This window comes from Tachyglossus aculeatus, chromosome 4 (genome assembly GCF_015852505.1).
Source record: "Tachyglossus aculeatus isolate mTacAcu1 chromosome 4, mTacAcu1.pri, whole genome shotgun sequence".
Classification (NCBI taxonomy): domain Eukaryota; kingdom Metazoa; phylum Chordata; class Mammalia; order Monotremata; family Tachyglossidae; genus Tachyglossus; species Tachyglossus aculeatus.
The window spans coordinates 40,908,166-40,934,248 of NC_052069.1; the positions used below are offsets into that span (position 1 = coordinate 40,908,166).

Here is a 26,083-nt window from a genome sequence, read left to right on the forward strand (position 1 = left end):
ATTGCTTTCCTCTCTGTATTAGAAACAATGACATCAAGCATTAAAATATTATTAGTGTAGTAGATTGAATTTTAATCATTCAAAGTTAAGAGTTTGTGCCACTGCATGTTGTTTTGCAACTACTGCTAGAATCTGGTACTTGTGAAGTTGTAAAATCATCTAATTTCTGAATTTTCTGAAGTTTATGCCATGACAATCATGGCTGAATAGCATTCCTGCCCTTGCAGTTTTCTTTTAAGCGAAATACCATGAGTACAAAATTACAGTTTGTTTCTTTAAGAATATGCATATCTAAACATAGCTATTTTATTGTATAAATGACTATTTACTGTTTATCTGATTTATTTTCTTTTTCAAAAATTTTTTTCAAGTATAGAAAGGGTAAACAGAACATGAAAATTAACTAATGCAGTATCAGAGAAAGTCTCTCTTAGCACAATCTAAATTGTCATTTAATATCAATTGAACAGGCCCCACACGAGTGATTCTGTTCAACTTTCCCTCCCCACAGCACCTGTATATATGTTTGTACAGATTTATTACCCTATTTATTTTACTTGTACACATTTACTATTCTATTTGTTTTCTTAATGATGTGCCTCTAGCTTTATTTCTATTTATTCTGATGACTTGACACCTGTCCACATGTTTTGTTTTGTCTGTCTCCCCCTTTGAGACTGTGAGCCCGTTGTTGGGTAGGGACCGTCTCTATACGTTGCCAACTTGTACTTCCCAAGCACTTACTACAGTGCTCTGCACACAGTAAGCATCAATAAATATGATTGAACGAATGAATGAATCATAGAGTTATGTCTGTTTCTTATAGTTTTAAGTTCCAAGTTTAGGGAAAGAGGTGGCTGTTGATTTTTCCCATTTTTAGTGGTTATCTCATGGTTAGCAATGCTACAATAAAGGGAATTAATCTGACTTGAACTTTATCCAGCCCTTCATGAGGAAGCAAGTTGCAAAAGACGTAGGTATGAATGATCTTGGAGATTTAAATTCAAACATTAAATTGACCAGTAGCAGTTATTGAACACTTATTAGGTACTGAACCCCACAGAATTTGACTGTTCCTCCTCATGGTGGAGGAAAAAAAAAAAACCCAGCCAGAAATCAAGGGAGGAGTGAAGATTTTGCAACGTGGGACAGACAGCAGGAAGCCTGAAACAACTAGCTAATGTGGGCAACGACAGTCAGTCAGTCGATCACATTTATTGAGTGCTTACTGTGTGCAGAGCACTGTACTAAGTGCTTGGGAGACTAGGGAGAGGGGGTGGTAGTTATAGGGTACAAATGTGATCAGAGAAGGCTTTTTCAGTTTGGAAAGGGAAGGAACAAATAGGGAATAATAATAATAATGATGATGATGACATTTGTTAAGTGCTGACTATGTGCAAAGCACTGTTTTTTTGATGGCATTTATTAAGCACTTACTATGTGCAAAGCACTGTTCTAAGCGCTGGTCTAAGCACTGGGGAGGACACAAGGTAATCAGGTTGTCCCACGTGGGGCTCACGGTCTTAATCCCCATTTTACAGGTGAGGTAACTGAGGCACAGAGAAGTTAAGTGACTTGCCCAAAGTCACACAGCTGACAATTGGTGGAGCCGGGATTTGAACCCATGACCTCTGACACCCAAGCCCAAGCTCTTTCCACTGAGCCAAATGAGAGGTTGAAGAAGGGGAAAAAAATGAGAAGTTGCATAGCCTAGTGGAAAGACCTGGGTTCTAGTCCTGGCTCTGCCACCTAGACCTTGGGCAAGTCACTTAACAGAGAACTTAACTTCTCTGTGCCTCAGATACCTCATCTGTAAAATGAAGTTTATGACTGTGAACCTCATAAGGGACATGGACTGTGTCCAAGTTGATTTCCTTATATCTACCCCTGTACAGAGAAGCAGCATGGCTCATAGTAAGAGCACGGGCTTGGGAGTCCAGTGGCTACCAATAAACCTACGCATCAGGCAGAAACTCCTCACCCTTGGCTTCAAGGCTGTCCATCACCTCGCCCCCTCCTACCTCACCTCCCTTCTCCTTCTTCAGTCCAGCACGCACCCTCCACTTCTCTGCCGCTAATCTCCTCACCGTGCCTCGTTCTCGCCTGTCCTGCCGTCAACCCCCGTCCCACGTCATCCCCCTGGCCTGGAATGCCCTTCCTCCCCACATTTGCCAAGCTAGCTCTCTTCCTCCCTTCAAGGCCCTACTGAGAGCTCACCTCCTCCAGGAGACCTTCCCAGACTGAGCCCCCTCCTTCCTCTCCCCCTCCTCCCCCTTTCCATCCCCCCTGCCTTACCTCCTTCCCTTCCCCACAGCACCTGTATATATGTATATATGTTTCTACATATTTATTACTCTATTTATTTTACTTGTACATATTTATTCTATTTATTTTATGCCATTAATAAGTTTTGTTTTGTTCTCTGTCTCCCCCTTCTAGACTGTGAGCCCACTGTTGGGTAGGGACCGTCTCTATATGTTGCCAAATTGTACTTCCCAAGCACTTAGTACAGTGCTCTGCACACAGTAAGCGCTCAATAAATATGATTGAATGAATGAATGAATGAGTCAGAGGTCGTGGGTTTGAATCCCTGCTCAGCCACTTTTCTACTGTGTGACCTTGGGCAAGTCACTTCTCTGTGCCTCAGTTACCTCATCTGTAAAATGGGGATTAAGACTGTGAGCCCCATGTGGGACAAATTGATCACTTTGTTTTCCCCCCAGTGCTTAGAACAGTGCTTCACACATAGTAAATGCTTAACAAATACTATCATTATTATTATTATTAGTACTTAGAACAGTGTCTGATATGTAATAAGTGTTTAACAAATACCATAAAAAATTGGTGGGAACAAGAATCTTTAAGAAGAGAGAGGGGATGGGTCATGGGCACACGTGGAAGGGCTGATTTTGAGAGGAGATGGAAGATGTCCTCTTTAGAAGCAACTTAAAGAAAGACTGCTGGTATGGAATTGTGCGAACAAAATAGAGGTGAAAGTGGGGGACATGAGGAAGTGATGTCTATTTTTCCAAGAAAAGTTGGCGAGGTCATCAGTGGAGTCAGAGAGGGAGGAAAAAATAGTGTTGCTGAGCCGAAGAGACAGCTGAATTATAGCAGGGCCAGATGGAATTTAGAGTGACAGGTCAGACTAGATTTTAGATTTCAGTCAACACTGCTCAGCTTAATGAGTGCAGTAGTGGAAGAAATGGATGGTGAGGGTGATTGAGGGCTTAGAGATGGTGATGAAAATCAATGAAAGGAGAGGGAGTGAGTCAGGTGAGTTTGGTAGAAAAGGTTTCATTGAGGGCACGGCCTTTAGCTTCAAGGAAGGGGAGGGAGGGTAGGGTGCCTAGGTGGGGCATGAGAGTTGAGCAGTTAATGCATCTGTCATATTGTTGTGTTGTACTCTCCCAAGTGCTTAGTACAGTGCACTGCACATAGTAAGCACTTAATTGATATGATGGGATCAGAGAGGGTCTAGAATTCAGGGGGGCATGATAATGGTATTTATTAATCGACTGATTGATTGAGGTGGCAGATTAAGAGGTTATAGTTGGGAAGAAGCAGTATAGCCTAATGGATGACCTGGGCCTGGGTGTCAGAAGGACCTGCATTCTAATTCCGGCTCTGCCACCTGTCTGCTGGATGACCTGGGGCAAATCACTTCTCCGGGCCTCAGTTACCTCAGCAGTAAAATGAGGATTAAGGCTGGGAGCCCCCATGTGGGACAGGGACTGTGTCCAACCCAATTTGCTGGTATGCACCCCAGTGCTCAGTACAGTGCCCAGCACATAGTAAGTACTTAAATACCACAATTATGATCATTATTGAGCGAGAAAGGGAACAGTGTCTGATGAGGAGGAGGAAGATCCAGTGTATAGCTAAATTAATGTGTGACTGATTGGGATGGAATAAGAGGGTGGCAGACTTGGGTAGTGAATGGAGATAAGTGACTGGGAATAGTAGAATGATTTCTCTGAAGATCAGTGTGGTGATGAAAACAAAATTAGGTAAACTAGAAACCTTCATACTCTTCCTTTCTTGCCATCTCATCTCTTTACTACCTCTCCATCTTCCCACCTCCTCCTCTTGATCCTCTTGATTTTCTGGGTTGTTTCCTAATGCAGATCACCACCCAACCCCTTTTCTCTAAGTTGATCCACTCTACCTGTTCCTCTAACCCTATTATAGCCCTTCTTAAAAACGTTTGCTCCAAAACCTTCCTAATCAGTCAATCAAAATCAATCAATCAGTGGTATTTATTAAGTACTTACTGTGCACTGAACACTTTACTAAGCACTTAGGATAGTACAATAGAGTAAACAGTGATCTCTCTTGTCCAGGAGCTTACAATCTAACAGGGGAGACAGTTCTTTCTTCAGTACCCCTCTATCACTTTATTTCCTTTCCTTTCTTCCTCTCTCTCTCTCCCCCCATTTAAAACCAAATACAAAAAGGCACAATGAACATCAGCTAAAAGAAGAATGAGTAGAGGTAAAGTTAGGGATAATAATAATAATAATGATAATAATGGCATTTATTAAGTGCTTTCTATGTGCAAAGCACTGTTCTAATCGCTGGGGAGGTTACAGGGTGATCAGGTTGTCCCACGGGGGGCTCACAGTCTTAATCCCCATTTTCCAGATGAGGTAACAGACACAGAGAAGTTAAGTGACTTGCCCAAAATCACGCAGCTGACAATTGGCTGAGCCAAGATTTGAACCCATGACCTCTGACTCCAAAGCCCATGCTCTTTCCATTGAGCGATGAGTGAGGTAAATTACACAGTCAAGAGATTAGGGTCTCCACGAGATTGGAAAATCCTTGAGGGAAGAAATTGTGTCTTACCTACTTTACTGTTTAGGTACTAATTCTTCCATATATTTGTTTTCCATTCTCCAATTCATTTTGTGACTAGCTTCACTGTAAGATGGTAAGCTCCTAGAGGGTAGGGATTATTTCTTCTAATTCTACTGTGTGCTCTCTATACAATGTAAAGTTCCCCATACACAGGAAGTACTCAATACATACTACTGATTGATTAAAGTGACAGACCTATAAGGAAAGCCTGGATAATTTATTTTTTCCTTTCCGAAGCATTATTTTTTTAGGAGTCACCTTAAATCTATGGCTTTCTCAATTTGAGTAATATGGTATACAGAGTATCCTCAAATACACTGACAAACATAGCAAAGATGGAGCAATAATAACAGTATTTAGTAAGAAGTTATTGTGTACTGAGTACTGTATTAAGCACAGGGAAAAAATACACCATAGGGAATTAGATGTGATTTTCTAGTATGCTGGTGTGCTTCATTTGTGGAAGCCAAGATAAGTAATAACAACTTATTTGTGGGAATTTTGTTCCTCTAACATGATACATCTTGGTTTTTTTCACTCCTTTCATCTACACTTGAGGGCAGGATTCCATCGTGGGGTTCTTCTGAATATTTTCCAAGTGCCCAATAGTTGCAGTATATGTTCAGTAAATATGGTTAAAGGTATATAGGGTTGGCTCAGTAGCACCAGCTGACCTGAAGAGTTGAGTGACACAAATGCAGAGACCAGTTATTGAGGAAACAGATGGGGAGGAATGACCAAGCTGCTGTGAAAATGTTGAGTGGGGGGGAGAGGGTCAGTGTGGGTGACAGAGCCCCAGAGCTTCACTCTCCCTAAAATTCAGAAAGGTTCAGCATCAGAAACTTAGTGGACTCTGGAAGAAAATTCACTTCTGGCAAGGGGAAACTGTAAATTTTATAAGAAAACCAACTCCACTAATGCTGTCGTAGTTCATCTAAAAATTGCTGGGTGACCATCAATTGCCCTAATCTATTATGATTTTTCAAAACTGCAATTAAGTGAAATAGGATGTTTTGAGCCACAAAATCGCCCCCAACAGGGGATCACCATGAAAAAGCGTACCACACCAACACAACCAGCCAGGTGTTACAGCAGAAAATTACTCCACAAGAAGGGATCCAGGCATGGAAATCCTTGAATCCTTTCCATTTCAGAGATCCTAAAGGTCTGGAACACTAATTTCCCAATATGTACCAACACTCAGGAACAGAATCCATCTATGTAGACCCTGAGGAACTAAAGTCAAATAATATTATGGGACTTTAACTTTGATCATGTTGCCACTAGAACACATCAGACTCTTTCTTTATGAAATATGACTTCAGATGACCTCAGAGGGCAGAATAAACATTTTAAAGACAAGGGGAAGATAGGTTTCAAGCAATGTAGCAGTGAGAAGTAGGGTGGCCTATTAGAAAGAACATGGGCCTGGGCCTCAGAAGGACCTGAGTTCTAACCCTACTCCACCACTTGTCTGCTGGGTGACCTTGGGTAAGTCCCCTCACTTCACTGGGCCTCAGTTATGTTATATGTAGAATGAGGATTAAGACTGGAAGCCCTATATGGAACAGGGAGAGTGTGTTCAACCCTATTTGCTTGTATCTACTACAACACTTAGTACAGTGCCGGCATATAGTAAGCACCTAACAAATTCTACAATTATTATTATTATTATTATAACAGTGGCTGTGAGGTGACCACTGCAATAGACACACAAGCCTGGTGGACTGAAATCAGGATAAGGACTCTTCTTGGGGGAAAAAAAAAGGATATATGAAGATGAGAACAAAAGTTAGAGAGTTGAAAACAGGTTCTAGTTGGAGCAAACTCATTAGCACAACCTAGCTTTTCTTACTTGTAAACAATGTGGGAGGCCGTGTCAATCTTGCAACCATCCTTTTAGCCACATTTATATGCCCTACTGGGGTCTCACTATCAATAGTGTTATTTTAAAATACAGTGGACAGCTAAATATAGACAAGCAGGATTCTATTGCTACTTCCGGGGATGATGAAGGCCATCAAAAAGGAAAGGATTTAACATTTACAGACTTTACTTTCTCCAACAATAAATTGATAAATTACCTTATAACAATATCGTATGAGTTGATGCAGATTCCAGTCAGCATGAGGAGAATCAGCTTTGTTTCCTTCTGATATTTGCCTCCTCACGGGCAGGGAGCCTGCCTTCCCACTCTGTTCTGTTGTATTTTATATCCACAATTTATTTTAATATTTGTCTCCATCTTTAGACTGTAAGCTCCTTGTGGACAGGGAATATGTCAAACAAATCTGCTGTACTGAATTCTCCCAAGTGCTTAGTATAGTGCTTTGAACACAGTAAGCACTGAATAAATACTATGTATAGATTGATCAACTGGCATGCAGTAATTCAGAGAGAGCTGAATATCTGAGGGCAGGTGAATTACTAATCTTTTTAAAGATGTACTCTCCCAAAAAGTTAGTACAGTGCTTTGTACACAGTAAGCACTCAAATATGATTGAATGAAGGAATGACTGCAGGTGATATGAAACATTTTGGTGCTCCTTTATTTGTCTCTCTTCATGTTAGAAGATAGTGGAGCTGCTGACATATGAATCTAAGAGAATTTTGAAAGCAGACAGTTGGCCAGGAATTGTAGGTGTCCCCCTACCATCTGTCTCTCTTGCAGAGTAGGCGAGGTTAAGAGGGAGATGAAGTAGAATATTCTGATGACATAAGTCTAAACAATAACTCTTCTCACTTCCTGGGGGGAAAGAGGATGCATAATAATAAAAGCAAGTATACTGAGCATCTCAAGCCCCCACCCCTGGCTCATGCCAACCAAGACCTTCCTGGACTGGGTGAGCCTCAGTGACACATAGTAGAGTTCAAACCATACCCCTGATCACCAAGGTTACTGTGATAAGTTTTTTACTTAGTTCTACCAACATACAAGGGAGTGACACACACATACATGCACACACTCACTCCACCACTCAAGGGTCCAATACCAATCTGTGGTCAAAAGAACCCCATCTGCCAATGCTTCCTCTTCTTCTTCCTGCCTACTTCACCACCCCCAGCCCCCATATGCCTCAAAGCAATCACCTTTTATCTGCCTTAGGTGTGGCAGCTGTGGCTCTATCTGCAGTCATTGATTAGTCCAGGCCAATTACCCGGTAGAACAGGGAGAGAAAAGCCCCGTCTCCCTCCATGATCGCCCCACCACAGGCTCACAATCAGCTGCCTCGAGTAAAGCCCATCAGTGCCTTTGCAAAGTCTCTTCCTTGTTGTTGTTCACAGGATAATAATAATGATGGTATTTGTTAAGTGCTTACTATGTGCCAAGCACTGTTCTAAACACTGGGGTAGATACAAGGTAATCGGGTTGTCCCTCATGGGGCTCACTAAGGCAGTCACTAAAAAGGCAGCTTATTGTGGGCTCACCACTTTGAGCATTATTATTATGGTATTTAAGTGCTTACTATTTGCCACACAGAACAATAAGCACTGGGGTAGGTACTCAGGTTGGATACAGTCTCTGTCCCACATGGGCCTCACAGTCTTAAGCCCCATTTTACAGATGAGGTAACTGAGGAACAGAGAAGTTAAATGACTTGCCCAAGGTCACACAGCAGGCAAGTGGTGGAGCCAGTATTAGAACCCGCATCCTATGACTCCCAAGCCCCTGCTCTTGCCACTAGGCCATGCTGCATTTTTGCATTGCATTGCCATTCTTTCTTTTCCTTTTTCCCCACTACAAACTCTCCCAGAGGTTAAGCTCAGTGGGGTCAAGCGCACTGCTTTTCCCTGGCAAAATCAAGGAATAAGCCTCTACAATGCCTTTTTCGGGATTATTTGGATCATTGAATATGCCTTTTTATCAGACGTCTTTGTCTTGGCCATTAGAGAAAACAGAACTTGTGATTAAGTTTCTCTATAATCTAAATCTTCAATTATTGTGCCATAGAATAGAGTATAAGAGGAAAATTTTTATGAAATATGCGTTTGACTAGATCAAGGTCAGATCTAAGCAATTAGGGGAAATTATAATAATAATAATGATTAATAATAATAATAGTATTTGTTAAAGCATTTACATGTGCTAAGCAGTGGAGTGGATATGAAATAATTAGATCAGTCCTTGTCCCAAATGGGCTCTCAGTGTAAAAAAAGGGGAGAGCCCCATTTTGAATCTCCATTTTACAGGTGAGGAAACTGAGGCACAGAGAAGTTAAGTGATTTGTCTAAGGTCACACAACGGGCAAATGACAGAGCTGGGATTAGAATCCAGGCCCCTTGACTTCTAGGCCAATGTTCTTTCCACTCAGCAATGCTGCTTCTCAACCTTAAACCCATTTCTATTTTAAAGTCCTATTGCTTAAAAGGATTCATTCATTCCCTGTTTACATATTTGCTTATTTTTCTGGAATCCCCAGAAACCATAGCCCCAGGCGAACAGGTCAGCAAACAGATTTGTTGCTGCTAGATCCCATAAGAAATCAGACTTTGTTTTTGAAAATAGCAAAGGAAAACTGATAGATCCAATTATTGTCATCCATTGTGTCCTTGCGAGTGTTTAAAGCAGTGTGCTTTTCCTCAAAGCTGTTTTTTCAAACCACTCAGAAGTTGGAGATGTTATCGAGGCTGGTCATCTCACTCCGGAGAGGGCAGGGGCTAGCACTGGGACAATTCAGGGTGCCGGTTTTGATGTAGAGTGCTCTTCATGGTATGACTCCTATTTGGTGAGCAGGTTTCTTACACTTAAATTCTCACAATTGTGCTTGACATTCAATTTCTCGAAACCCTCAGGTTCAAATCTGACATTATACTTTCCAATGGCCAGAGGCTGGTGAGGGTCGGGGGTGGTTGTTTAAAGTAGATCGCCTCATCTTTGGAGTCCACTGTGGATGCTATACAGCTCAGATGGGCAGACTGATTTCCTTCCCTCAGGTTTGGGTGAATATAAGGGTACTCCCCTACCACAACCCAGCCCTCACAATTCGCTCCTCTAATGCTAACCTTCTCACTGTACGTCGATCTCATCTTTCTTGCCTTCAACCTCTCACCCGCATCCTGCTTCTGGCCCGGAATGTTCTCCCACCTCTAATCTGACAGAAAATTACTCTCTCCCCCTTTTTAGCCTTAATGAAAGCACATCTCCTCCAAGAGGCCTTCCCTGACTAAGCCCTCCTTTTCTCTTCTCCCTCTCCCTTCTGCATCACCCCGACTTGCTTCTTTCATTCATCACCCCCATCCCAACACCACTTATATACATATTTGGTATTTGTTAAGTGCTTACTATGTGCCAGGCACTGTACTAAGCATTGGAATGGATACAAGCAATTCGAGTTGGACACAGTCCCTGTCCCACCTGGGGCTCCAAGTCTCAATCCCCATTTTCCAGGTGAGGTAACTGAGGCCCAGAGAAGTGAAGTGACTTGCCCCAGATCACACAGCAAACAAATGGAGGGGCTGGGATTAGAGCCCATGACCTTCTGACTCCCAGGCTCTAGCCATTAGGCCAAGCTGCTTCTCATGTCGGTAATTTATTTATTTATATTTATGTCTGTCTTTCCTCCTAGACTGCAAGCTCATTTTGGTCAGGAAATGTGTCTGTTTATTGTTATATTGTACTCTCCCAAGCATTTATTACAGTGCTCTGCATACAGTAAGAAATAAATATGACTGAATGAACGCAAGAATGTGTTAGTTGCATTAGGCATTTGAGGGTTAAAATGAATGTCCTTTGAGATTTGATTCTTCAATTATTATAGTCATTATCATCAACAGTAGCAGCAAACTATACACCTTGCAATGCACAAAGCAATGGGGACAATGCTGGGGAATGAATTAAGACATAGTCCCTAGCCCATAATGACATTCATATAACAAGAATATAATACAAACAACAATTCTAAGTTGAAATTCACTAGTCTGAAATGTCAATTTAACTGTGAGTCTTCTAAACTCTGATGTTTCTTATTGAGGATCTGTTGAAGCTCAGAGATTGGAAACTCTTTGGCCAAAACAGCAAAAAAGATATACACCCAATTGAAATGAAGAAGAATCAACCCATTGAGCTATCAAAGAACTTGTCTATAAGATGATTTCAACTCCACCTATTTTATAAAAGATAATTAATTGAAGAATTTAAAGCTTTGCTAGATTTTCTTTAGGGGACTTGCTGGAAATGCATTGAAATAAATACAAACATTTAGATAGAACACCCATTTTAATAGTATTAACACTGCCAATTAATGATAATGGAAGAGCTGTCCAATTAGCTAAATCGCTAATAGTTTTATCAAGCAGAGGTTGGTAATTTAAAGCAAACAAATTCTTTCTAATTTTATCCACTTGCACACCAAGATATTTAAAGGATAACAGGGGATCCAATAAAGAGTATTGCTCAAGTAGAGCTATATTTAAATCTCCTAATGGCTATTGCACAGTGTTACCCCAATTAGCCACTAAACCAAAGCAATCAGTAAATTCCTCCATCGTGTCCAGAGTTTGGGGTAAAAATAAATGAGAAACCAAAATGCCTTGTTTGTGATCATTAACATCAATATCACTGTCGATCTTCTGAAGAGTAAGGGGCCTCTTTTAATAGGCTGGGGACTTAATCTTACCATTTCCAATATAAAAGTAATGCCTCTTTCTGCTTACAGAGAACCCTCTATTCAAGCATTGCACAAGCAACTTCTCACCTTTTCATGGAAAAAAAAAAGATAAATTGAGCATGGAAGACACTAGGCTGGGGCTCCAACAGGTGTAACAGAGAACAAGGCAATCACCTGGAAGCAGTGTGGCCTAATGGATAGAAAATGAGCCTGGGAGTCAGAAGGACCTGGGTTCTAATCCTGACTCCACCACTTGTATGCTGTGTGACCTTGGGTGAGTCACTTCACTTCTCTGTGCTTCAATTGCCTCATCTGTAAAATGGGGATCAAAACTGTGAGCCCTATGTGGGACACGGACTGTGCCTGACCTGATTAGCTTGTACCTACCCCAGTGCTCAGAAGAGTTCTTGAGACAAAGTAAGTGCTTAACAAGTGCCATCTTATAATTTAGGATGATAATTCATTTTGGTTTAGATTAATGGTAGGTTTTGCTATAATTATAATAATAATGGTATTTGTTAAGCACGTACTATGTACCAAGCACTGGGGTAGATACAGGGTAATCAGATTTTTCCACGTGGGGCTCACACATTTAATCCCCATTTTACAGACGAGGTAACTGAGGTACAGAGAAGTTAAGTGATTTGCCCAACGTACACAGCAGACAAGTGGCAGAGGTAGGACTAGAACCCATGTCCTCTGACTCCCAAGCCCGTACTCTTTGCACTAGGCCACACTACTTCTGTTATCACATTTAGGAAAAGGCATGTATTCATGTCACATGGGTTTGGGGGCTCCTTGGCACCTGAATTATCTGAAAATGTCTCAGGTCTCTCCAAGCACTTTTGCTGGAAAGACCATGGCTTTGACAGTTCCTACTTTCCAAGATCACAGTCATCTTTAAATCCCAGAAGAAATTCCCAGTTTTCTGACTCCCAGTTTAACATTCCGTCCAAATATCTATACTGCTCAAAACCACATAAACCACATTTCTGAAAACAATGGAAAACCCCACCCTTTGTAAGAGGATCGCTTTCAGAGCACGCTCCTGGAGGGCAAGCCTCACACATGGAAACAGTCTGTTTTTTCTTTTTTTATGGTATTTGTTTAGCTCTTACTATGTTCCAGGCACTATACTAAGCCCTGGGGTAGATACAAGCTAATCAGGTTGGACATAGTCTCTGTCCTGCGTTGGGCTCACAGTTTTAACCCCCATTTTACATATATGGTAACTGAGGCACAGAGAAGTTAAGTCACTTGACCAAGGTCTCACAGCAGACAAGTGGCAGAGCTGGTAGAACTCAGGTCCTTCTAACTCCCAGGCGTGTGCTCTATTCACCAGGCCATGCTGTAATCAGTCATCAATCAATCAAATGTATCTATTGAGTGTTTACTGTTGGGAGGGTGCAATACAATAGATTTTGTAGCCACATTCTCTGCCCACAGACTAGAGAGGGAAAGATAGACATCTTGAACCCTCAATAGGTACTAGATGATCATGATCAAGATGCAACTCATCAGCACAGGGAATACATTTTTCAGGGTCACTTTTCAGGGGATAAAGGCCAGTTAAAGAGGAATCTCATCTAGGAAGAGACTGAGCTTCAACTCTGATCTACCTTGTACAGAGGGGAAAGCAGAGATAATAGCAAATCAGACATGTTGCTCAGAGGGAGTGAATGTTGCTTGTCATTCTTTCTGATGACTCTAATTCTAGGGTTTTATTTTGGGTTTATTTTGCTTTTTGTTAATGGTATTTGTTAAGTGCTTACTAGGTGCCAGGCACTGTACTGAACATTTTCCAGTCCTTCTAGTGATGGGCTCCAGCTCCTGCTCTGTAATGCTGTCAATCAATAAATCAATGGTATTTATTGAGCACTTACTGTGCACAGAGCACTGTACTAAACGCTTGGGGGAGCACAATATAGCAGAGCTGGTAGACATGTTCCCTACTCACAACGAGCTGGAGAGAGAGACAGACATTAGGGAAGCAGTGTGGCTTAGTGGAAAGAGCACGGGCTTGGGAGTCAGAGGCCATGAGTTCTAATGCTGGCTCCGCCACTTGTCAGCTGTGTGACTCAGGCAAGTCACTTCACTTCTCTGTGCCCCAGTTACCCCGTCTGTAAAATGGGGATTAAGACTGTGAGCCCCAGGTGGGACAACTTGATTACCTTGTATCTACCCCAGTGATTAGAACAGTGCTTGGCACATAGTAAGCACTTATCAAATACAATTATTATTATTATAAATAAATAATTTATATTATATAATTTATAAATATGTACATAGGTGTTATGACACTGAGGGGTGAAGAACAAATGTCCCCAAATCACAGATCCAAGTGCATAGACAACACAGTGGGGAAGGGAGCTGGGGAAAAGGGCTTAGTCAGGGAAGGCCTCTTGAAGGAGATGTGACCTTAATAATAATAATAATAAAAAGAATAATAATGATAATAATAACTATGGTATCTGTTAGGTGCTTACTCATCATCATCAATCGTATTTATTGAGCGCTTACTATGTGCAGAGCACTGTACTAAGCGCTTGGGAAGTACAAATTGGCAACATAATAGTGCTCAGCTTACTATGTGCTGAGCACTGTTCTAAGCACTGGGATAGGAACAAGGTAATCAGGTTGTCTCATGAGGGGCTCACAGTCTTAATCCCCATTTTACAGCTAAGGTAACTGAGGCACAGAGAAGTTAAGTGGCAGCAGACTGGCCAAGCTGGGATTAGAACCCACATCCTCTGACTCCCAAACCTGTGCTCTTTCCACTAAGCCATGCAGGGAACGTGTCTACCAGCTGTGCTGTATTGTATTCTCCCAAGCACTTCATAGAGTGCTCTCCACACAGTCAACAGTCAATAAATACCATCGATGAAGAAGCCTCTTCAAAGGCATCTTCAATTCATGAACAAGGTATGATACCTGAGCTTGTTCAGTCAGTCAGTCAGTTGTATTTATTGAGCTCTTACTGTATGCAGAGCACTGTACTAAGCGCTGGGGAGAGTACAATTCAACAATAAATGGACACATTCCCTGCCCATCACAAGCTTGTTCTGACTCTTTGAACTGGGCACAAGCATTCTTCACCCCCAGGCTGTGTCAGGAAGGGAAAAGAGGAGGGGTTGCTGCCATCAAATGCTGTGTCACTTTTCTGTAGTTATTTTGGTTCAAAGGCATCATAAGCTGAATTATCAGGGAGAGCATCTTATCGAAAATCTTGAAATCAGAAGCAAATAAAGCTTTTAATCCCAAGACCAGCCCCGAAGGATGTGGAATTTTCCTTGGTTTACAAAAGACCGAGTGGGAAGGCACATTAGGTGTAGCAGGAAGGAGACGCTGAATGGGCTGACAGGACTGAATGAAGAGACCATCACCCCAGGGACTCAGTGAAATAGCGGAGCCAAGGAGAGTTATAAGTTACAGGTGCCACCTCTGCCACCACCATGGCAGGGGTGGGGGTCTCTTCCACTGCATATTAGGATTAAGGTCCTAATAATAATATTTGTGGTATATGTTAAGGGTTTACTATGTGCCAAGCACTGGGTTAAAAATTTAGGTAGTTGCAAAAGAATCAGGTTGGACAAAATGCCTGTCCCATATGGGGCCCACAGTCTAAGTAGGAAGGAAAAATGGGCATTCATTCCCCATTTTGCATATATGGAAACTGAGGCACAGAGAACTTAAGTGACTTGCCCACAGTCAGCCAGTAGGTGATCAGCCAAGCCTGGATTAGGATCCAGGTTCTTCTGGTTCCCAAGCCCTTGTTCTTTCCACTAGGCCATGATGTTAGCTCGTGGGCAGGGAATATACTGGCTTTAGGAGCGTCAGATGAAGGCATAGTCTCTAAATAGCCTAGTGAACCTGGTCATTTTGGGGTGACTCCAAGAGAGCTTCCCTAATTAAACCCTCTTTTCTTCTACTTCCTCTCTCTTCTATGTTACCTATGTACTTGGATCTGTACCCCTTAAGCACCTGATATTCACCACCATCAGCCCCACAGCCCTTCCGTACAAATCCATATTTCATTTATTTAAATGTCTGTCCCCCCACCTCTAGACTGTAAACTCCTGTGGGCATGTCTACCAACTCTTTTGTATTCTACTCTCTCAAGTGCTCAGTACAGTGCTCTGCACATAGTAAGCACTTAATAAATACCATTGATTGATTGCCTGGTAATAATAATAATAATTTGGTATTTGTTGAGTGCTTCCTATGTGCAGAGCACTGTTCTAAGGGCTGGGGAGAATACAAGGTGATCAAGTCGTCCCATGTGGGGCTCACAGTCTTAATCCCCCATTTTGCAGATGAGGTAACTGAGGCACAGAGAAGTTAAGTGACTTGCCCAAAGTCACAGAGCTGACAAGCGGGGGAGCTGGGATTTGAACCCGTTACCTCTGACCCAAGCCCATGCTCTTTCTACTGAGCCACGATGCTTCTCTTACCTACACCTCTCAGGGTCACACTTGGAGAGTTTCCAGTACTCTACCAGTCTCGACTATGGGAGGGAGAGTCAAGCAGAGGCCTACCCATTCCATTCCTTTCCTAGCTTGGGCAGTGGCTAGTGAGTGGAAGGCAATCTGCTACAAGTCAAAACTCACCCGTGCTGGGTAGCAGTGGCACAGGAGAGAGTTGAAGGCGGAGACTCAGGTTGACTGCATGGAAGGAGGCAATGGTAAACCACTTCTGGATTTTTACCAAGAAAACTCTACGGATCCACTACCAGAACGATTGCAGATAGAGGCAGAATATTCTGGGAGAGATGTGTCCATGGGCATCGCTATGGGTCGGACACAACTCAACAGCATAAGACAACAAGCTTATCTATGTTTGTTCTTCTGTTCTTTTTAGTGTTGCTTGTGCAATCTCAGCTGTGCTAAGCACATTCCAGACTCTTAAGTACTCCTTGATTGACTGTCTCTTCCACATGTATCATTCTCTGTGAAGTTTTGTAGATTCAATATCAGACAGTAATGTAACATCACAGACATCGAAGTACCGGCAGTACAGCTAAGTTGGGCAAAAGGAGAGTGAGAAACAGCAGCTTGCACAAATATCTTCTGTATGAAGAGCTGAAATTGGGAAAGTGAAAACAAGAAGAGAGAGGGAAGTGGTTTAAGGATGTGGTAAAGCAAAGTCTTAGACAATGCTGCATTCTAGCTAGAACTGGGAGGGCAGACATGCATGAGATACTATCATCGAGAAGGAAGTGCCTCGCTATGAGCAAAAGTTTCACATGGAAAGAATGATAGGGTGGCAAAAGAGAAAGCAGAGCCAGGTGCTGCAAAAGTCAAATACAACAGTCACAAAAGGGACAACATTTTTGTGTGCCTAATTTGGATTAACTGGAAATCTCATCTTGGACTTTTCAGAAACATGCAAACACACATACAAAGACACACACACACAGTCAGGTGAATTTCAACAACAGTAGCCTCTTCTTCAAATATGAAGGACAACTTCTACATGAATTTGAATTGGAAAGTGATACTTTTGTCAAGAAGTAGATTTTAGTGAGAATGAGACAGCTCACCCTGATCATGGTTGGTGGAATCCAATTTGGCTATTAATGAATTCAGAAAATCACTCTTTTCTTCTGTTCAAAATATCAAATTTCAGTTTGCCAAGGGTGAACAAAAATAAGATTTCAAAACATACCCCCTACAAGGAATTAAAGATGTGTTTTCATCTTTAAATCTTCCTCATCTTGTGACACAGTATTCATTTGGCAAATGTATTTTTGAAAAGTTCTCAGTCATTGGTATGTATTTTCCAATGAACATTTTCTACCATTTGTAGCATCTTCTGGACTCTTGGAAACTGAATTTTGCAGTACTTGATCCCTTCCATTCACATTGGCTTTGAAGGACAAAAAAAAAGTAATCTCTTTCAGGAGAATGAAAGGGCAGAGTGTTGGCACTGTGAAGGGCATTCCACCTAGTAAAATAATCAATAAAGCTAGGATTCATAATACTCCTGTCGCATAATCCAAGTGAAGAAACAGTGTAATGGGAGGGAGGACCAGAAGAAATTGGAGCATGGCCTAATGGAAAGAGCCTGGAACTGGGAGTAAGAGGACCAGGGTTCTGTTACCAGCTCCATTCCCTGTCTGCTGTGTGACCTTGAACAAGTCATTGACCTTCTCTGTGTCTCAGTCTCCTCATCTGTGAAATGGGGATTCCGTGTCTGTTCCGTCTTCTTCTTGGACTGTGAGCCCTATGTGGGAGAGGGTCTGTGTCTGACCTGATTAACCTGTGTCTTCCCTATTGCTTAGTACAGTACTTGGTACATAGTGAGCATTTAATACAATAATAATGATGATATTAATAATAAAAAAGTGTGCTTCCAGAGGCCGCTGAAGGCAACTCAGTATTTGCAATATCATTTACCAGGAAGAGAGAATTCGACAAGCAACAACTCCCTAAGGGTTCAATCAAGTTACCTCCCATCACATTCCTTTGCAATACCCGACAGGCATATGCTATCATAATGAAAATTATTCTCTAACTCTTGATGTTTTGTTTGGCAAGAATCATCTCTTTTAACACTCCTGGATTAACCATCTGAAATATTTTAAATTCAATTAGTGGTATCACAAGTCATTTCAGTAGTGGCAGATTTTCAAGAGAGCAAAACTTTACCAGAAGTCCAGGTTATAGCAGATTCTGCTTCCGGAAAGCAGTTCTTTTTGACCTCGGCTTTCTTGTTTGTTTTTTTTTTATGGTATTTGCCCCTGTTGTTTGATTCTTTAATGTTCTGGGGTTGAAGTTTTCCAGAACTCAAGCTCTTACTATGTGCCAGACGCTGTACTAAGGAATGTGGTAGATACAGGCTAATCAGGATGGAAACAGGCTATGTTCTGATTGGGGCTCACAGTCTTTATCCCCACTTTACAGATGAGGTAACTGAGGCACAGAGAAGTTGAGATATTGCCCAAGATCACACAGCAGACAAGTGGTAGATCTAGGATTAGGACCCAGATCCTTCTGACACTCAGGCCCATGCTCTATGAACTAGGCAATAATTTGCTTAGCCGCATTCAAGATAGTAAATGGTGCTGAGGGTACGGAAGCCAAATCCTGTCACTGTTGTACATTTGTAAAATTCACCCCCAAATATCAAGGCTGAACTATTAGGCAGCACATGCTCACTTATTCATTCATTCATACAATCATATTTATTGAGTGCTTACTGTGTGCAGAACACTGCATTAAGCTCTTGGGAGAGTACACTATACCAATACAACAATTCAGCTAGCTGCCCAGGCCAGCGACAATAATAATAATGATAATAATGGTATTTGTTAAGCACTTACTATGTGCTGAGCACTGTTCTAAGCACTGGAGTAGATACAAGTTAGTCAGATTGCCCCACATGGGGCTCACAGACTTAATTCCACTTTACAGATGAGGGAACTGAGGCAAAGAGAAGTGAAGAGACTTGCCCGAGGCCACAGAGCAGAAAAGCCCTTGATTATTCTTGCTAATAATAATAATAATAATGATGATGGCATTTATTAAGCACTTACTATGTGCAAAGTACTGTTCTAAGCGCTGGGAAGGTTACAAGGTGATCAGGTTGTCCCATGGGGGGCTCACAGTCTTAATCCCAATTTTACAGATGAGGGAACTGAGGCCCAGAGAAGTTAAGTGACTTGCCCAAAGTCACACAGCTGACAATTGGCAGAGCCAATTGGTAGGGGGTACCTTGGCTAACTAGTAGAAGCGTCATGGTTTAAGCAGCATGGCTTAGCAGAAAGAGAACAGGCTTGGGAGTTAGAGGACATGGGTTCTAATCCTGCCTCCGCCACTTGTCTGCTGTGTGACCTTGGGCAAGTCACTTAACTTCTCTGTGCCTCAGTTACCTCATCTGTAAAATGGGGATTAAAAGTGTGAGCCCCACATGGGACAACCTGATTACCCTGTATCTACCCTAGCACTTAGAACAGTGCTTGGCACCAAGTAAGCACTTAACAAATATCATAATTATTATTATTAGTATTAGTGGAAAGATCACAGTATCTGGGAGCCAGAAAATCTGAGTTCTAATACTTGCTGTATGACTTGTCTGCTCTGTGACCTTGGGCAAGTCATTTCACAACTCTGTGCCTCAGTTTCCTCATTTACAAAATGGGGATTCAGCACCTGTTCTCCCTCCTATTTAGACTGTGGGACCTGATTATCTTGTATCTAACCTGGTGCTTAGTACAGTGTAAGCTTGCCCTCTAGACTTTAAGCACGTTGTGGGCAGGGAATGTGTCTGTTTACTGTTATTTTATACTCTCCCATGAGCTTAGTAAATTGGTCTGCACAAAGCAATTGCCCAATTAATACGACTGAATGAATGCTTAACACAGAGTAAGTGCTTAGCAAATACCATAGTCGTTATTAGTAGTAATTTGGTTGACAAGGAATAGCAAGTATGGACCAGAGTTGTCTTTGGAGAAATCAAGGTGCACCTTGTAAAATCTACTGCAAAAACCTGCTGGGATTTTCAATACAATGAGGAACAGGGCTGGGTCTGGCTCACAGAGGTTACTTTTCTTTTCCTATGATTTTTTTTTCCTCAGGTTGGGAAACTGAGAGTTTACTCTAAAATGAATTAACATTTGGAGACGTTTCTAAAGTCTGTCTTCAGAAACTTTGGTGTTTTTTTCGATTTCTTTCCATGACTATAAAAAGAACAGACGTTTGCTTGGTAAGGAAGTTTTTTAAAAAATCACCCCAAAGAATTAGGAGCCACTATGATTGAATCCATTGTGGTACCAGACCAGAAGGTACGTCTTCTCCGGACCCTGAATAACTGAAAGGCCCTTGGATTTAGAAATGCTTCATTTAGGTTAGAGATACTCACTGTAGCAACAAGAGAATGGTATTTCACCTGGGGAGAACAGCGCAAACATTTTTCTTCTTTTTTTTACCCTTTTCGCAAAATCACAGACTTTTAGAAACCACAGATTCCAAAAGCCCTTATTGAAATCAAACCAACCAGAGGCAAATATTCTTAAAATGAGTCTATATTTACTATAGCACTGGGTCCCCATCTTTTGCCACCATCTCCCTACTGGGGAGGGTGACGTCTTGAAGAAAAAGAAAAATTTTAGATTCTTTTTTAATCATTCAACTAAGTTTTAAAATCATCAGAATGATTATAACACTCCTAGAGGGCATATGTTCTTGTGTTATAATAGCAGAACTAGGTGGTTGTTGGCACAGGGCCTAGCCAACTGAAGCATACAGCTATTACACAATTACACACGTCCTGTTGTATCTTATTACGTAATTGTTCTTCTCGCTCAAAGTCAGTGCTGAAAGCCATTAGGTAAGACCTGTTCATTTCAGGGGGAATATGCGGAGGGGAAATGAAACAGGCCAGGGTAATTGAAAGGGAGAGTGCCGATAGCTTGGATTGGACACGGTATTGTCCTTTACCCGGACATTGCCCAGTGACACAGAGTTCATGGAGGTGGAGGAGTCTGGTGAACTTATCAGGCAGCGACCTTCGCTGGTGAGGAGGGAGTGGCCCCTGTTGTTTGATTCTTTAATGTTTTGGGGTTGAAGTTTTCCAGAACACAAACCCGAGTCAGGCAGTGCCAAGCGTCCCCTCTCCCACATTTCCCTTCTGGCCCCTGGGACATCAGCCTATCGTCATTCCCCTTCCCCTGCCCCCTCCCCTCATTCCCCCCCCCACCCCAACATTATCCAACCTCAGTTCCACTGACACAGTCCTCTCCTGGTTCTCCTCCTATCTTAGTCCGCTCATTCTCAGTCTCTTTCTCAGGCTCCTCTTTTTTCCTCCCACTCCCTAACTGTGGAAGTCTCTCGAGGCTCTGTTCTGGGTCCCCTTCTATTCTCCATCTATCCCAACTCCCTTGGAGAAGTCATATGCACCATGGCTTCAACTACCATCTCTATGAGGATAATTCAAAAATCTACATCTCCAACCCTGATCTCTCTCCCTCTCTGCAGTCTGGCAATTCTTCGTGCCTTCAAGACACGTCTACTCGGATGTCCCGCCGACACTTCAAACTTAACATGTTCCAAAAAGAACTTCTCATATTCCCACACAAACCCTGTCCTCCCCATGATTTTCCCATCACTGCAGATAGTGCTCAGCACTTAGAACAGTGCTTAGAACAGTGCTTTGCACATAGTAAGCACTTAACAAATGCCATTATTATTATTATTATTGTTATAGCACCACCATCCTCCCTGTCTCACAAGACCATAACCTTGGCATTTTCCACAATTTATATCTTTCATTCAACCCACATATTCAATCTGTCATCGAATCCTGTAGGTTCAACCTACACAATATTGCTAACAGCCAACCTTTCCTCTCCATCCAAATTGCTACCACCTTAATCCAAGTACTTATCCTATCCTGCTTTTACTACTGCATCTTCCTCTTTGCTGACCTTCCTGCCTCCCGTCTCTCCCCATTCCAGTCCGTACTTCACTTTGCTGCCTGGATCATTTTTCTACAAATACATTAATTCCATCTCTCCCCAGCCCTCAAAAACCTCCAGTAGTTGCCCATCCACCTGCATATGGAACAGACACCTTATCATCAACTTTTAAACACTCAATCACATTGCCCCCTCCTACCCTACCTCTCTGCTTTTGTACTACAATCCAGCCCACACACTTAACTCCTCTAATGCCAATCTAGGCACTGTACCTTAATTCCACCTATCTCACAATGACTCCTCTCCCACATCCTGCCTCTGGCCTAGGCTGTAAACTTGTGGGCAGTGACTATATCTGTTATACTGTTGTGTTGTACTCTCCCAAGTGCTCAGTACAGTGCCCTGCACACAGTAAGCACTCAATAAATACAATTTGATTGATTGATTCAATGGTTCTCCCTCTTCATATCTGATAGGCATGCACTCTCCCCACCCTAAGACCCTTCTTTAAAACACATCTCCTCCAACAGGCCATCCCTGACTAAACCCTCATTTCTTCTTCTCCCGCTACCTTCTGCCACCCATACTTCCAAGACATCTGCTGGACAAGAAGCCTGTCTGGAAAGGAATGCCCACATTGATCTTTTTTTTTTAATGGTATTTGTTAAGGGTTTACTATATGACAGGCGGTGAATTACCATATTAAGCACTGGGGTTAGCTACAAGATAATCAGGTTGGACACAGTCCCTGTCCCACATAGGGCTCACAGTCATAATCCCCATTGTGCAGATGAGGAAACTGGCAAAGAGAAGTGAAGTGACCCACCCAAGATCACCAAACAACCAATTAGCAGTGCTGGGATTAGAACCCAGATCCTCTCACACCCAGGCCCGTGCTCTTTCTCTTAGGCCACAGTGCTTCGTATGTGTGTGTGTGTGTGTGTGTGTGTGTGTGTGTGTGTGTGTTTCTTGGGTGGGTGGGAGGGTTTCCTTATCACCCCTCTATATCTTCCCACCTATCTCTCTCCTTGACTTCAAGAAGATCACTGAGAAGTTCTTTATAAAAGGATACAGGAGAAGGAGTCCAAAGGAGCCCACGATGGAATCAGGCCCAAAGGGATCATTGAGTTAAGAGCAAAACCAAAACATAAACACCATCCTAGATGAGCAGTGCCTCCTCTTTGCCACCTGGTCCCAGAGTGGATATAATTAGGTAGCAGTCCTTCGGGGGAAGAGTCCAGGTCCCTTCGACCAAGCAGGACGGGCAGGGAGGAAGAGGAAGAGGGAACCCTGCTTCAACCCTTTCCCTTAAAGTGGATTTAAAAGCAAATGGCAAAAATAGAGTGAATGTTCTCTTTTTCTACTGCAGCCAAGCAGCATTGAGAACTATTTTCCCAGTTAGAACCAGGAATCTCTAAACTTCCAACCATGACCGCACCATTGCTTTTAATAAAGACTATGTGAAAAATGGTAGTTTTCTGAAGCCAAAGCATCAATAAGGTTGGCAGAGGCCAAAACAAAAAAAAAAAAAACTGGCCAAAAATAATCCATAATTTTATATTTTCTGCTAATCTCTTAAATCAAAAATGACTGGATTGATTTAAACACTTTTTTTTGTTAGAAAAAACAAATAAACAAAAAAACCCCTAAATCTGGTCTGAAAAGCTGAAGGCCGCATTTCAGCCCGACACGATTTCCAACAGCTGAGATATTAAAACACTGAAAAACGGGGTTTATAATGGAAACGCTGACAGACTATTAACTATAGCAGCACTGCTCTAATAAATGGAATGGCCTGTCATAATCTCTAGTTCATAAATATGCAAATACAAGGCAGGGGATTTGCTCCAAAGGATGTCTCTATAATTTTAACTGACCTTTACTGATACCAAATGAGCCTGTTGCTTCTGTTTTTGTGCATTAAATTTGAAGTGCAGGAATTGTGTTTGTGTGCCCAAAGTCTATAAAGTGAAAAGCGGCCAGCATTCAACTTGGCCGTGGTGGTTCTAGTTCATCTCAGACTCACATTCTCTATTGATACACTTGCCCTTAAGCATGGGGTGGGAAGAAACTAAACATGGTTTATCCCCTTCTTCTCCATCACCCCCTCCCCCCCCCACCCCCAGCATATTTCCACATGTTGGAGTCCTCGTCCTGCCAAAATCCACTCAGTCTCTCAATGACAAACAGGCCTTCAGCACAATGATAAAAATTTGAATTTTTTCCAGCTTTCTGCTTCGGACCAAATGGGAGGCAAATCCAGTGACTTAATATTTAATAACCTAAATGTAATTTGTCCTGTGCCTTTCAGCACAGAGTAAAGAGTTGGATGGCTAGCAGTTCTGCAGATTTTTTTTCTCCCCCTAATTATTTTAAGCTATTCAGCCTGGTATCTGTCCCATTGATGCTTGTCCAAATTGCCAGCAGGGGACAGATCTGTCCAATCCAGGAGCTAAATGAGTCACTGAGAGTCAATCTGTTTTCCCCTTGCTGCTGGGGTTTCTTTGGGTCTTGGCCTCGCTTTCGTCCAGTCACACACAGAGCTCCCGGCCTAGACCCTCTTTGGCTTTGAATGCCTCCTGTTTCTCCGCCTCTCCTCTGCTCGCCACAGCTGTTGATGGGTTCTGACCGGCTGGCCGGGAAAAGCCAGCTCCTCGTTCGCATTGCTGCTCCGTTCTCGCTCTGATGGAAAATGAAGACATCTTTGCCTTGTTGTATTTGCTGCTACAGCAATACATCAGGTATCTGGAAGGGAGAGCAGAACACATTAGCAAAGCAAGTCATTGGGTCTGGTTCATCACTGGTTCATCCGTTCTCACCCCCGACCGAAGGAGCCCTGCCTTTTTCTTGGGGACCGATCTGACCGCCTTGGTGACGATCCGCTTCATCTGGTCTTCGTGGAATGAAAAACAAAGATGAAATGGAAGGGGGAAAAAAGAAAAGAAAAGAAAAACACCCGGCCCAGATGCCTCTGAAATGTTAGCTCTTCAAGTATTGAGTAGATCTTACAATGCAGCGAATACCATCCCTCAATTGGAAACATTTTGCTTCTAACAATATTCACTAAAAAGCAAAATCCTTGAATTCTCCCTCTTAGGGTCAGTATTCAATTACACAAAAATATGCAGCCGACTTAAGGGCTGCATGTAAGATTAAGATAACTGGTATTTCATGGTAAATGATTAAATTAGCTGACAGAGTTATATCCTGAACTTTGCCTTTAAGGCTGACATTTTTGTGCAATGCGCATTGAAGGCTGCTGGTAATCTAAAGTGGCATGAGCTTTTCTCTTTCAAACGTGTACACAAAGAACTGGTTCTCTGCAAACATATAGAAAAGTTAATTCAGTGCCGCTGAAGAAAAATATCTCTATTGTAGTGAGAGGAACTGATCTTGAAGGTCCCCAGTTATTAGAACCCTCAGTTGTCCTTGTGAGACGAGGAACCAGGGAAGAGAAAGGTGGAGGGCGGATGGGCTGGGCTTGGCTTGGTCGAGTCTCTGAGTCACAGATCTGAAACAACTCGAAACAGGCCAAGAATGCGCAACCCTCTGCTCTCAATCAAAACCAAAGAGCAACACAAGCTTCATTTTGAAGGTCCAGTTGGTTATTCTCATAGAGTTCTAATAAAATTTCTCCTCTTACTGTTCAGACCAAACCACAATCTCAGCTAGCGGTGGGGAGTAGGCGTGCAGAGGAGCCAAATTTCAAAACTCTATGAATACAAAAAATGTTTTTGCACATATTTGCGTTTGGCTTTTTTCCTGTTTGCTGACCCAGCAAAATGTGCTTATCACTGTGTCACAGAGCCGGTCACTGGCGTGATAAGGTTTGGGTGCTATAGGTATTTAGGTTAACTGCTACATTCTTTGATTTTATAGTTTTAGGAAGGCAGCAAGTCAATGACATTGGTTACTAAGTTTGTTGGAAATAATTAAGCAAGAGAGAGGACATACTTTCTCTTTTCCCAATTTGTCCCTTAGAGCAAATCCAAAATTGAACTTGAAACACCGGTTAAAGTCATTCATGCAAAGCGTGGAGGAAATATATTTAGACACTGCTCTCCATGTGGGAGAGGGACTGCATCTGACCTGATTATCTTGTATCCACCCTGATGCTTAGTTCAGTGCTTGGCACAAGCAGTGTGGTCTAGTGGATAGAGTTAGAATGAACTGGGTTCTAATCCTAGCTCCGTCACTTGTC

At 42.3% G+C, this 26,083-nt stretch overlaps 1 non-coding gene across 1 annotated transcript; it reads left to right on the forward strand.

Moving 5' to 3' along the window:
• The first annotated feature begins 15,922 nt into the window (after positions 1-15,922).
• Positions 15,923-16,065, forward strand: LOC119927862. The gene has a single exon (XR_005450828.1). It is a non-coding gene; the product is annotated as a small nucleolar RNA SNORA7 (small nucleolar RNA).
• Positions 16,066-26,083: the final 10,018 nt, after the last annotated feature.